Below are 13964 nucleotides of genomic sequence, written 5' to 3'. Positions count from 1 at the left end.
AAGAGTGGAACAAAACGCTAGGCATAAGGCCGAGCCTTCCACCCTTTACCAAGTATATAGGTGCATTAAAGTAAACAAGATATAATAGTAATGATATCCCAACAATAATCATGTTCCAACAAGGAACAAACTCCATCTTCACCTGCAACTAGCAACGCTATAAGAGGGGCTGAGCAAAGCGGTAACATAGCCATACAACGGTTTGCTAGGAAAGGTGGGTTAGAGGCTTGACATGGCAATATGGGAAGCATGATAAAGAAAGTGGTAGGTATCGCGGCATAGCAATAGAGCGAACAACTAAGCAAGCAAAGATATAAGTGATTTCGAGGGTATGGTCATCTTGCCTGCAAAGTTCTCTGAGTTGACAAAATCCTGATCCTCGTAAGCGTACTCAACGGGTTCCTCGATCACGAACTCGTCTCCCGTCTCTACCCAAGGCAAGAACACAAGCAAAAGGCCAACAATCAATCACGGTGCAATGCACAAGCAACATGATGCAAAACATGGCATGATATGCGGGATGCGATATGCAATGCATATGTGTGCTTCGGAAGGGAAAGAATGAACCAAGCATCAACTTGGCAAACCAAGTGTGCCGCTGGAAAGATGAGTTGATTTCGGTTGAAATCAATATAAAGATCACCGGAATCGGATGCACGATTTGCAAATGGCAAGCAAAACGATAATGGCACAATTCTGCGATTAACAACACGATGACATCTAGAATGCAACAAGAAACTAAGCTACTGCACTCCAACATAGAAACAAAGCACATTGAAGTGATCTACTCAACATTCTTGACAAAAGATGAACACTGAGCTACGGCTAATTCACACAAGAGAATGTTCAAACAAGCATGGCAAAAGTGCAAAAGATATCAGCATCACAGACTTGGTGAAAATACTAACATGCCAGGAATTAACATCAGGAAGCAATGTTTAGAGCAAGATAACAACATGCTACAGGAACAGAACATATCAATACAAGGCATGGCATGAATATACTCAAAGCATAGAACAAAAGTCCCTTACTGACCATAAGCCAAAAGGGCATAGAAAATATGATGGCACCCATGTAAACATAGCAAGTTTCGTTAACAGATTCAGACTTAGCAGAAAACTGGACATGGCAAAAATAGAATTAGCAAGGCATCTTTGCGAGCTCGATTCACTCACCACGAAGCCTCGAATGACAAGATAAGCATACTACCAGCAAGAAGACATGATCATGAAGCTAACCACAGCAAGAACAAACTCATAGCATGCATGGATCCACAACAACAACCTTGGCAAAATTGATTAACACATAAACAATCTGCCAGGAACATTTTGTAGCAAAAGTAGAGCAAGATTTAGTCATGCTAGGGCACTCCATAAATGCAAACAGGGGCATGGATGGATAGAGCATAACCATATGTCAAAATCATCCTTACTGAACATACTTAAAAGAAGCATGGATCTCTCTGTAGCAACATGAACACATGGCATCTAACATATAAAGGCTCCTACACTACCCGCCATTCTAGCGCCCCCGCGTGCGCGATGCTCGTTCGGCCGCTGGATTCCTTCCCTGTAGCTCCCTTTTGGCTGCTGGCGTGTGGTGGGCCGTCAGTTTTTTTTTCACGTCCATGGCTGTTTGAAGAGCGAATGACAAGTGGGGCTCGTTATGTGTGGGTCAAAAGAATGACGTGCCTTTCCTTCAATTCTGCGTAACAAAAGCAAGAAACCCTAGACGGACGAGGGGTAAAAGGAAAAAGTAAAGCAGCCGCCTTATCTCCTCGCTCGCTCCCTCCTCTCTCCCACGCCGCCCCGTCCCTCTCCCTGCTCGTCCCCTCATCTCCTCTTTCCTCGATGCCGGATCCCCTGCTTGCCTCTCCGACCTAGGCCAGAGCCTCGCCGGCAGCTCCCCCAAGTCGGCGCCCGCTAGCTGCTGGTGTGGAGCCGAGCTTCTCTGACGGCGACGGCGACGGCGACAAGCTTGTCCAGGTCGTCATGGCCGGCGACGACGAACGGGAGGGCGGAGGTGTTTCCATGGCCACCTTTGCCGAGAGCTCGCACATCTTCAACCCTCAGCCATGTATGTGCCTTCTTCTTTGCATTTCCTTGTTCTAATTCTTGGCAGTAATCCTAATTGATTTGATGTTTAGGTTAGTTTTGGGGTGGCTATTTTTTGGATCCGCTGCTGCCGTGCGCCGTGCGTCTGGATCAGGCGCAGGTCGCCGCCATAGGAGAGCAGGGTGGCGTGGTCTTTGTGGTGGGCATGGAGCAAGGGAGGATGAGGCGCTGGTATGAGGAAAGGAGCAGGAAGGTCGGAGTTCCAGGTGGTGCTGGCCGTCGTCACATGTCCCCAGTCTAGGTTGTCCATCTGCGTCCGAGTCATCTTCCTCCCCAGTTTTTACTTCTTGATTTATTGTTTTTCTGAACATATGTGTGCAGATCTAAGAAAAAAGAGAAGGGGATGAATCTGGAGGAAGAGCTTGGTGAAGAACAAGGTGATCTCTCTCTCTCTCTCTCCATCTCTTTGAATTTAAGTCCACTTTTCATCTTTTTCATTGCTTCTATTTCTCGTGGGATATTCAGGAGTTGAGAACACATATTTTGTAGGTGTTCGTAATGGCAACGGTGGTAATCAACAATGAGAAAAAAGGACCGAGATTGTATTTGTACTAGGTATGTTCCTCATCTCTCTCAGTCCTTGTTCCAATCCCCACCTTGATGTAACTGTTTCTTCACAACTATTGGATGTGTCTTAGGAGATGAATGCCATGGATTGTTTAGATTCTTGTTGAGCTAACCACTACTTAAACTATTTGTCCCCTTGTTAAAGCTAATCATAGTAATAGTTGGTGATCGTCTGGCTGCTGTGTATAGTGGCAACCAAATTCATGATGATGAACTGAATCAAACCCGTAGTAAAGTTAGTGTTAAATCACACATGTGTATAGTCAAGTTCAGTACACTCAAGCAGTTTTGTCAGATTGTAGATTCAGTATGACAAGAAAATTACTTGAAAGAAATGGGTACAGCCACTGTGATAAATATCAGTAGTATGCATTGTATATGTATGCTCAGTCATGTTCAACTCTGAGTATTTTTCCCCTATGTGTTACAGCAGGTGATGCCTTAATTTAGTTCATGGCATTATGGCGGGATGCATGTGGTAAATGGTTACAATGGTGGCTCATGGAGTTAAAATTTTATGTTCTGTACAGATTTGAGATGATAGAAATTCAAAATAGGTAACCAATAAGCCATGTTTTTGTTTGGTGTTGCAGTTGTCATGTGTCACAAGTTATATATGTGTGTTCATAATTATAACTGCACTTTGTCTCTCTCTTTGCAAGTGTGATATATGCATGTTCATAATTATATTTTAGTCCTAATTTTCAGATCATGACCACAGCTTGCGGAGTTTCAAAATCTAATATCTCTAATTTCCGCATCAAGCTAAGTGGTCCCGTTGTTTAGCATGTAGGCACTTTCTATTTGTTGCTTCAATGTAATGTTTAAGGTTGTTGCTTTAACAATGTTTGATCTAGATTATCAGTAAAACACACTCACAATTAGGTGTTCTTCCTTGGTTAGCTGCTTGCATTTCTTATGTTTGATTGGTTCAAGCCAGTATGACTCTTTTTCTTTGCCTATCACAGGGGTCCTTTGCTACTGTTGGTTGTGTCCTTGCTTCTTGGAGAGGAGGGAGGGCAAATGACTTTGATGCCAGAAATAGGGGAGGTAATGAAAATACTATGCTCTATTATGCTACAGCTGCTTAGCCATTGGATCTGGTCTCCTTGAGCAAATGTTTATTCGTTTACTCATTTATGCTCTTCTTGGTGTATGTGAAGTGATACAATTGTATTCCATTGGTTTCAACTTACTTTTCCTGAACTAATTCTGTAATGAGTACACATTGGCCTCTCCAGAGGCCCTTCATGATCATATTCAAGTTATACCACTGGATAAATACTGATAAGATAACCTGATCCTAATGAGTTGGCTACAAATTCTAAATATTATTAGTTTGAGATAGAACCTAAGCAACAAAAATTGTTTGCTTTGGCTGAAGATATACGGTTTTCTTTCTCAAAGGGTATGCATGAGAGTTTGATAAGGTTTGATTGCTTAGGTTTTGTTTCAATCCCATTCACTGGTCTGATGTTGTTTTTAGGATTTTGATAGTACCGAATTTCCTTTCTTTAGGAACATAAGGTCAAGTATCCATGTTGTTTGGTACCTTATAGAAGATGCATTACGCAATGGTCTCGGCAACTGCAACGAGATTTCATAGTCACGATTTTTCCATATTGGTATGGATTCTAAAACCTTATAGGAAAATGCCATCTTTCACAAAATGAAACTATGCCTACAGAGCTGCTGAGGGATGCCCTGTAGTGGACTGGCTGAGACTGTCGAGCATCAGGTTGCAAATCTCCAGAGGTATTATATCCCTTCTTTCACTCTTGCGATCTATGTGTGACTGTATCTGCAAGCTTAGATTCAATGATTGGTTGTTGTCGCATTTGCATGGTGTCCGTCTGATTCAGAGGTTGCGATATAGTTTGTCAACCAATGGGATGGTATAGACTTGACCTTCTCGTTATGGTGTTCATTTCCATGTGCAGAAATAGATTGAATCATGCTTTGTTATAGATTCCGTAGGTCTGGTCTGTACCAAGAAATACCTGCAAATTTTAATGTTGCTATGTGCATATAAGCTTCAGTCATTTGCTGGGACATTTATTTTTTGGGACATTTATTTCGATGCTTCCTATACTACACTCTTGATTCTTTCTGTTCATGTCCTCGATATTTTATTCCCTATTGTTTCTTTCCAACAGGTACAAGGGGCTCATTGGTAGCCTGGCCTGCTTTTGGTATATCAATGAGGACATCCCTGACGTAAATTCGTTTCGTGATAGGTAATTCCACACATCACTATTTAGTGTGCCTGCTACTGTTTGCTTGGCTTGTTAATCGTCTTCATGCCTTCTGCGGAAATATTTCTTACTTTTGTAGTGGGTGATTGAGAAAGGAGCCCAAGCAGAAGGCAGAACACAGATGGAGCAGTTGACTTGTTCTTGTTCATTTCCCTTTCCGCAACGAATAGAATCCAATTGATTAATTTGGGTGTATGCTGATTGAGATAGTTAATCAATTGGGTATGTAGACCATGGTGTTGGTAGGTAAGTCTAAACTCCTCTGCATTTGCCTTTTTTCTACCTGATGAATATTCAGACTACTGATGTTGCATACGAAGGCTTACAGCATGGGGTGGCCACATCCAGCGAGGGTGGCGTTCTGTGGATTTGGCGCCCCCCCATCCCAGCAGCACGTGGGAGCCGGTGTCTTCGGGAAGAGCTGGGTCTCCTTGCCGGCGACCTCACCATCTTGCCAGCGACTTCACCTTCACCAGCCCATCTACAGGTATGGTAGCTCCTCCACCCCCTCTCTTCTTTGATAGTGATTACTTTGTTGTTGTTGCAGAAATAACCAAACATGTTTGAGATTTCAATAAAAAGGATTTTATTTTACTGGCCAGTTCTAGAGAGAGAGAGAGAGAGAGAGAGAGAGAAAGAAAGAGATGTATGAGAAACCAAGAAAAAGAGGAGGACATGTACATTTTTCTTGAGTCCTCACTGTAACTATTACATTTTCAGATATTTCATCCCTTTCCGTGTGTGCATAATTGACCAGCCAACATGGTGACCTATCCCCAACTGAATTAACTTTACCCTCATATCAAACAAAAATGGCTTCAATTGCAACTGAACTTATTCATATAATTGTAATCACTAATTGTTAATTCTCATTAACCTCTAATTAAGTATTCAAAATATCACATTACCATTGATACCATGTTTTGTATTTTCTTCTTCTATTATGAACTGCACAAGGAACACTCCACAACTGAACTTACTTAAGCAGGCTCATAGATGATATCTTGTCTGCGCAGTGGATTACCTAGAATACTGGACTTTCCATCAGCTTATTCATGACTGCACTTACTTTTTGTCAGCCTATGTGCTCAAAATAATGAGAGGATGAATGGTTTAGTTGGACACTGACCTGCTTCTTCCTGGTGATATCCATTGTAATTTTTGTTGGCGATATAATGTGCTTGACAAGCTGCCGAGATAATTCATATGCCTCTCAGTCATGTTTCTTATATTTTGTATACTTTCATTTACTAACTCAATCTAACTCACACAGTATAACTTTATTGTAGTTGCTTGAGCTGAAGCATTGAGATGGTGAAACATTAACTATTGCTGATTCTAAACTTGGAAATGCTATAAAAGAGAAGTTGGTCAGTTAGGTTCCTTAGTTGCGCTGTTCCTGTAGAATTACCAGTTCCGCTTACAGGTTTTATGTGCTTTTGCAGAAAATTGGCTGCGTTCACAATAGTGATGTGATGGAGCTAATGAGAGGGCTCATAAATCAGCTTAGTGAGCTTATATCTTGGTTGGGCACACAGGACCTTGGTCCGAGGAGCTTGGGACTTTCCCACAACTTGTCTAGATACAAGCTGAAATTCAGTCCTAAAAAGGTGAGTCAATACTGTGATTAGTTCACTTGGCTGAACCATGTTAGTACAGAGCTAAATATCCATAGAAAACATGCAAAGTTTCTGATAGATCTTATTCAGATGTTGTAAACGACGTCAACTAGATGCTTTTTGTCGATATTGCATTATTACCAAATAAAACAAATAAAATAATGTGGCTTTGTGGTTTGAGACTAATACTGATACTTCATATTAGTTGCTAAAAATATGTGCTTCAGTATTTGACTACTTGTGCGAGGGTGCACATGTAAGCCGTGATGGGTTTCTAGAGTAGGTTATGTCTCCATTATGAAAATTTCCATACCATGCAATAACCTGCTAAAAATGGATATTCTCAAATAGTACTAAGAAAATAGTATTGTTTCTATTTATTTTAATATGAGCGCCTCTATTTAGAGGATTCTATGTCTAATTATTCAAAGTTCTAATATATGAAGATATATGCTCATCTTTATTTTGTTTGATGCATTTCTCATTGAGAAACTGGAATATGAAACTATTATTATCTATCAGGTGAGGAATTCATGGGCTTGTAACATGGAAAAATAATTGTAAGTGTAGTTTCAGGTAAGAACATGGCGAATATAACAGCCGAAGAAGGAAGGGACATGAGGCTGTAATGTCTTTTTTATTCCCATTCCTTTCAGGAAGTCACAGCTAGGAGTGGTGGGTGGACATATAACTGTCTGTTAGCCCTTTCATGTGTTTCTGAATGAAGTGGGAACTAATGCTAGATTCTTTTCCTAATACATAATTGATATGTACACTTACCACACTATCGTGATCACAAATGTTTACAACTGTCTGAATCGTGTGATTGCAAAGTAGAACCCACATGATTGATACTGATGATGTAATGTGTTATCTGCAGTATATCTCAATTTTGAATGTGACATGTACTGTATGTATATGCAAAAATTGAGCTTTTTGTCAACCTCTATGTTGCCTGAGTTTCCAACTTTTTTGCTTGCTCCGATCCTTCATTGTGCTTGTTAGCAATACTACACTTTGTTATTTTCACAAGGAGTGTAGTTCCATGAAACGTGAAATTTTATTATGTTAGGTGTACATTTTACCTATGGCACTAACCTCTTTTATTTGTCTATGTAATGACCATATGCATAAATAGTCGAAAATGGTGTTTGAATACTTCATTTTTAGTTGATTCTTACTATGCACCTGAATGGTTTCTAAAATTTAAAATTATTAAAGAAACACAATTTGTTTCAAAACACATTGGATTTGAATTTGGACCTTGCGCCACTTGGCTCTAGCTATGTTACATGAATAAGATAACAAAATATGCATGCTCAAGTATACATTTTCAAATATCCTTCATTTTTCATCTTAAAGGGTTTGAAGTAGTACCCTAAGTGGTTGCTAAAACCTACTTCTACTAATGAAGTCAAATTATTTCAAAACACTTCGGGTTTGACATGGTCTTTGGGCTTGCTCAAACATGAAGTTATTGAAAAAATGAGATTTCCTTGATATATGGTTCTACAAGTGTGTCATATGGACCAATGAAAGCAAAGATATTCCGGAGATAATAACTATATGGGCTACTCCAAATGGTCTGAGAGTGGAACCAACACCTTTTATAGGCCTTCAAGTACCTGTGTGGAAGTCTACCATGCAAGCATTATCCGACGACTGGCACTCTGCTTTTTCGTACATATCCTCTGAAGACCATGATCAGACTAAGAAGATGCCTAAATATGCTGTGAGGCTGCCTATATATAAGTGTATTTCTGTAAATTGATATCAGTCATTCTACTATCTGTAAACCAATTTAAGTCATTCTACTATCTGCAATACAATCCCCATTACATTATCTTTTCATCTACATTTCTTACTTATTCTTCACTAACATTGCTTCTAATTGACTTCTTGCGCCATTGGCGCAACCGGGTCATCTAGTGAGACATATAAAGGACGCTATGCTACCCGCCCTCCTGGAGGCATTGCGCGCGCTAGCGATTCTGGATCGAACGATGCATTTACTGTATTGCTTTTTACCTTGGTGGCAGCTGGTAAACCGTCCGTCTCTTGTGCACGCACAGGCTTGGGCTGACACTGCATGACCGGTGGGCTCGTTCGTCGGTATGACCAAGGAGCAGTGTGTGGGTTGTGCGGGCACCGCGTCACGGGTGGCTGCTGCTTGGTCGAACAGGTGAAAACCTAGCACACGACGCACATGACTTTCCTCCTCCTCACTTTTACACCCTCGTCCTGCCCGCCGCCGCCGCCATCTCCTCCTCTTCCCCTCTCGTAGCGCCTCCGCCTCGCCTTCCCCACACAACCAGCGAGGGGCATGGTTCCAGATCGGGCATTGCCATGGAGAGCAGGAGCGGCCGGACGGTTGGGCTGAAGGAGTAGGGGAGGCCTGCGGTGGGGGGAAGGAGCAGCAAGCCTGAGATGAGGAGAAGCCGGCGATGGCGATAAGAAGCACCGGTGGCAGCGCTCCGTCCGGGCGGCCCTCTCCATCTTCCCTGCAGCTCCATGAACGATGACGGGCAGGAGGAGTAGGCCGACCCTGGTTTGTCATTGAGGCCCTTTTGACGCCGCGGGCCATGGGATTCCGCCCTTCTCAACCCGAGGGCGCCTCCCCTTCCCCACCCATGGCTTCCAGTGAAGCTCGGCTACAGGTGAGGGTGTCTCTTTCCTTTCTCTTCTCTTATCACCACTGCGCCGCCTCCTCCTCCCCTCCACTTCTCCCATCCTCCTCTGCCCCAGCGCGTGGTCTCCGTCGCTAATCTCTTTTCTTTCAGCTTACTTCAGGGGGCCCCTCCATGGTGCTCGTCGATCTGGACAAGGGGAGCAGCAGCGACAGCCCCTTTCTTCGCACGCAACAGCAGGTAAACCGGACCAAATCCACCTTCTCCGATCTTGTTGGATTCACTAAAATTACCAGTGGCAGCTTTACTGCGGTCCAGTGAGATTACTTTGAGTCCATTGGTTTTTCCACCCTCTGTTTCATCATTGAAAGGAATCGAATGTGAGATATTGAGCATGCCAGCACTTTGCTGAGATCTGGTAGATGAACGTCTTGTGCTCCCCTGCAAAAAAAAAGGAAAATTTTCTTGACAGCCAACTTCTATGCACTGCATCTGCCATGGAATAGTAATTATAGCACTATCCTTGCCTCCAAGAGTCCATTTATATTAGAAACTGAGACTAATTACTATAGCTATCAATTCACAGCTAGATCCATTTTAGCTGAGTTCACAACAGCTTCACAACAAATTTTTTTGGTTTCTCCAAGGAACAAGTCCGTTTCATCCCGCAACGCCTTACCATCAACTGAGGACGCTTGATTATCATTCGGCGGATCAGCATCTAATCTATCTTCTGTAGGATTAGCATTTTCTTCAAAACAATTAGAGTGAGTAGTAGCTGCTATATTCCTGAAACATTGTTCCGCAAGAAACAGAGGTTAACATCTTTCCATGTCGATGACAAATTTCACAGGATGGCTGATAACTAACAGAATTTCAAAAATATGAACTAAGCATACTGATTAGAAGTTGATCCATGGTATATGTGTTCAGCAAGTTGATCATTCCGATCTTGAGCATGTTGAGGGAAAGTGTTCCTATCTGCTTCCTGAAAACACGAATAATCATACGCAATGCTACAACGTTAAACAAGCTAATTACAGGACCATGATCATACCATATTGTAAGATGAGGAAGGGTTGTTTTTTGACAGAGTTGCTTGTTGATGATTGGGATTATATATGTTTCCAGGTTGAGGTATATTGCCTAAACTGTCCTGCATCAGTATAATCAATCAAATAATTCAGTAGATTCTGATGTTACTAATAAGTAATAATAGCATTCAATATACAGATGGTAAAATAGCTGTTGTAACTTGTAACAGACAATTAAAGACGCAAGTACATGCAGTCATGCAGAGTCATACATAAGATATTCAGCAGATCAAAGCGAAGTACTCCCTCCGTCCGAAAATACTTGTCATCAAAATGGACAAAAAGGGATGTATCTAGAACTAAAATACATCTAGATACAACCTCTTTTATTCATTTTGATGACAAGTATTTCTGGACGGAGGGAGTACTTTGATAAGTATTTTTTCAGATGACTGACGTCTAGGAGAAACTAGGCATGAGTTATAATAAGATAGAGCTGAGGAGCTAACCCAGGCTGCCTAGCCCACCATTCATGGTGCTAGACAGTAAGCCCCTTTGGTTTTAACTATTAGGATCCCATGGTTATGGGAGTGAAGAGGATATCACTTTACGGATTTGATTTAGTTGTTTGTTATTATGTACTCGTGTTGGATGTTCTAGAATCAAACAAATTTATGGTTTCCTTCCCTTTTTTATACATAGTATTTATCTGGAATTTTGGTTTTTGCGCATTGAATATGCAAGTTTACACATTTAGTTTCCAAGTTTATTCTGAAGTAGTACAATCTCCAATTGAAGTAATTTATTAAGCTAGCTCCAAGCAGTACATGAACAAGAAACTTCAATTCTTTTGCACCCTCCATCAGCCTTAAGAAGTACTATCTCCAACTTTAATTTGTCTAGCTACAAAAACTTATTCTGAAGTGATGCTCATGTTGCTTCCTATTGCGAGCACTCGTTTCATGTGCAGATTGCAGTCACAATGACAAGCTGTCCGACCATGTCTGCAAGGCCAAAGCAGAAGAGTTGAAGGAGATCTTATGGTAAGAAGAAAAATAAATGCTACAATCCCTCTTTTGGTTTGTATCGTTCAGTTGTACTTTGACTCCATGTTTTCTTCAATTCCTGTGATGATAGGATCAAGGTAAGTATGGAGAGAGAAAGGTTGAAGACGTGCAATGGAAAATTGTTATTAGACTTGCTTAAGAATTGCCTTTTTGTTATTTGATTACTTGGCATGCTTAAACCCAGTAACTCGATTCTCTCTAAACGCTCCTAAGCCTTTGTGAGGTGTTACTTGAGATCTTCTATCTTAACCAAGAATTGAAGAAAGCATGAGACACAACCAAGAATTTATTTTACACCACACCTTTGCTGTCATTTATTTTGCTCGGTGGCCCTGCCAGACATCAAGACTATTTATATGTTCTGTAGTTATTTCAAGAGTTTTTTGTAGGAGTTTGAATGGCATAGTCTCCCTATTTGTGTGTGCGTGTGTGCGCGCGCGCGCACGTGTGTGTTCGTCGCTGCGCATCTTTGCCGTTCCAGCTGCTCTGTTTCACTCTAAACACCATGAAGTTTATTTCAGGCTAGAATATGTGTTGTCATTCTTTTTTTTAATGAGTTTCTTGAGTTGATCTAACCTGAACCTTGAGAGTTCTAACTTGACCATGCAGAGTTAGCAAACTGAAAGATTGTGAGAAGATGTAAGTTGGCATCTTCGAGTTGCTTCCAGTGTCTAAATTTCAATGTCAGTTCTAGAGTTTTTCGAGCACGCAGATTTTCTATTTGTTTAGGCTACGGTTCCAGCAATTTATAGCAGTGGTTTCATTTTTGTTGTGTTTTCCAGAGGCTAGAACTTTGATGGATAGTTGTTAGTGTGATTCTATGGATACAGAGCACAGGTAAATCACTTCTCATCGCCCTGTTTTGTCAGTATCGATAGTCTATTATCTTAGTATACAATGCATTTTTCATATACAAGATTTGACCGAATGGTTCTGATGCCACAAAGTGACCGTGCTTTGTTAGTACATCTGTGAATACTTATGGTTTATTCAAGACACATTCAGTTTCTTTTTCCTTCGCAAATAGTTTGTAGATGTAGCGTTGGTCTGAGCCACTAAAGTGTCGTATACTATTTCCTGCCTGCTCATTTTCTGAGAACACTAACTGCTAGCTTATACATCTTCTTGTCGAGTTAACAAGTTAATATATTTGTACATCTCTGAAAAAAATACAGTAAACACCCATCCTGAAGTTAGAAGTGCTTGCTGAATAAGTGTATAGTTTAGAAATGAACTCCATGGATGCTATTGTTCATGGTGCTTGAATATGAATTGAATAAGGTGCTGTAATTTTAATTTAATTTGACGGTAATCTTTGGATAAAAGACATTCTTTTGGAAACTTGATAGTGTTTATTAGTTACATTGCCATATTTTAGTTTTATTAATTGCTGTCCCGGTAGATGCCATCATATCATGCATGTTCTTTCAATCTACTCTTGATATTGTTTTGCCTCTTTTTTTCGTGCCTATAGAGTTATATTGTGTTTACTGAGATGAGTTTTTTCATAGCATAGTTTTAATTAGGTCTTTCAGTTTGGTCAACTAACAATAGTCATGCCTCTAATCTTCCTCGGCTCTACTTTTTATGCAGGTTCAATTTAAAGGAGGCACGAGTTAGTGGAAGCCATGTCGAAAAAAATTTGAGCCTACGATAATTCATGAAATTTTATTATGAAGCACTTATTTGAAACATAATCTGCTTGATTGCCCCCTATATAGTTTGATTTAAGCTATGAATCCATACTGATACTGAAATATGAATGCCCTCTTTGGCTGATAAGGTTATGTTTTATGCAGACATAATATTTGCTAAATTGATTTTATGGATCTATCACCTCAAATAAGCTTCTCTTTCTTTCTCTTTCAAACGATTTAAGGTGCTGACCTATGCACTATAATACCCACATAATATCAGGTTCTAATTGGCTTGTTGCGCCATGGGCGCAACGAGTCATCTAGTAAAAATAACATCAGAGCAATGACTTAGTGAAATTCTAAGTCCCTGAAATCAGCAATATTATGAAAGCTACTTTGCATGCTTGTGCTAGTCATCACATTGATCAAAAAATACATGGCATACATCCCTGTAAAGATGGCATGGCATAGCCCAAAACACATGTAAACCTCATGCCCATATGAGGCACACAACAATTGTAGCAAAAATGACAAATGCTCATACTCTGCTAAGAAACAGGAACTAACATTTTATAGCACTCTTGTATCAACAATTTGGGCATCAAGATGGAATCAAACAAGCAGGTCACAATGGAACAAAATGAAGAGCACACCATGATGAACATTTTTATATGTGGCGTGCACAAAACGAAGCTACGGATGAGGAGTTATGGCATGTTGAACAGTGCTTGAAAAAAATAGCAGATGAAAAGACTTAGGCAAAAATCAGGTCAACCTCTAGGGTTTTTCGGATCTGGATCTGGCGGCACAGATGACGAGGTTCACCGGAGTGCTCGTCAGAGTGGAGGGTACGGCGGGGAGAGGCCGGAGGAGGATGAGGCGGCGCCGGAGCTGGGCGGCGCCGGTGGTGGACAGCGGCGCGACGACCCTGGGCGGCGCGCGCGGGACGACCGGAGCCGAGTGGCGGCGCTGGTCGCTGGCGAGGTTCGGCAACGACGGCGGAGAAGTCGGCGGCGAGGAGAGGAGGCACGAGGCAGCGGTGGG

At 41.3% G+C, this 13964-nt stretch overlaps 2 long non-coding RNA genes across 6 annotated transcripts; both read left to right on the top strand.

Annotated features, from left to right (window-relative positions):
* The first annotated feature begins 3646 nt into the window (after positions 1-3646).
* Positions 3647-5102, top strand: LOC119271586. 2 transcript variants are annotated; one of them, XR_005134624.1, is made up of 4 exons: positions 3647-3731; positions 4369-4436; positions 4838-4918; positions 5016-5102. It is a non-coding gene; the product is annotated as an uncharacterized LOC119271586 (long non-coding RNA). The 2 variants fall into 2 exon arrangements; XR_005134623.1 differs by lacking the exon at positions 3647-3731 and having other exon boundaries at positions 4305-4436.
* A 3655-nt stretch (positions 5103-8757) lies between these two features.
* Positions 8758-13114, top strand: LOC119268371. Of its 4 annotated transcripts, XR_005133145.1 has the most exons (6): positions 8760-9212; positions 9336-9422; positions 11187-11259; positions 11893-11966; positions 12066-12120; positions 12877-13114. It is a non-coding gene; the product is annotated as an uncharacterized LOC119268371 (long non-coding RNA). The 4 variants fall into 4 exon arrangements; XR_005133144.1 differs by having other exon boundaries at positions 8758-9212; positions 9336-11259; XR_005133143.1 differs by having other exon boundaries at positions 8762-9212; positions 11187-11966.
* Positions 13115-13964: the final 850 nt, after the last annotated feature.

Source organism: Triticum dicoccoides, chromosome 3A (assembly GCF_002162155.2).
Source record: "Triticum dicoccoides isolate Atlit2015 ecotype Zavitan chromosome 3A, WEW_v2.0, whole genome shotgun sequence".
Taxonomy (NCBI): domain Eukaryota; kingdom Viridiplantae; phylum Streptophyta; class Magnoliopsida; order Poales; family Poaceae; genus Triticum; species Triticum dicoccoides.
Note: the sequence above shows the minus strand (reverse complement) of the source record. Positions and strands in the feature narration are given on the sequence as shown.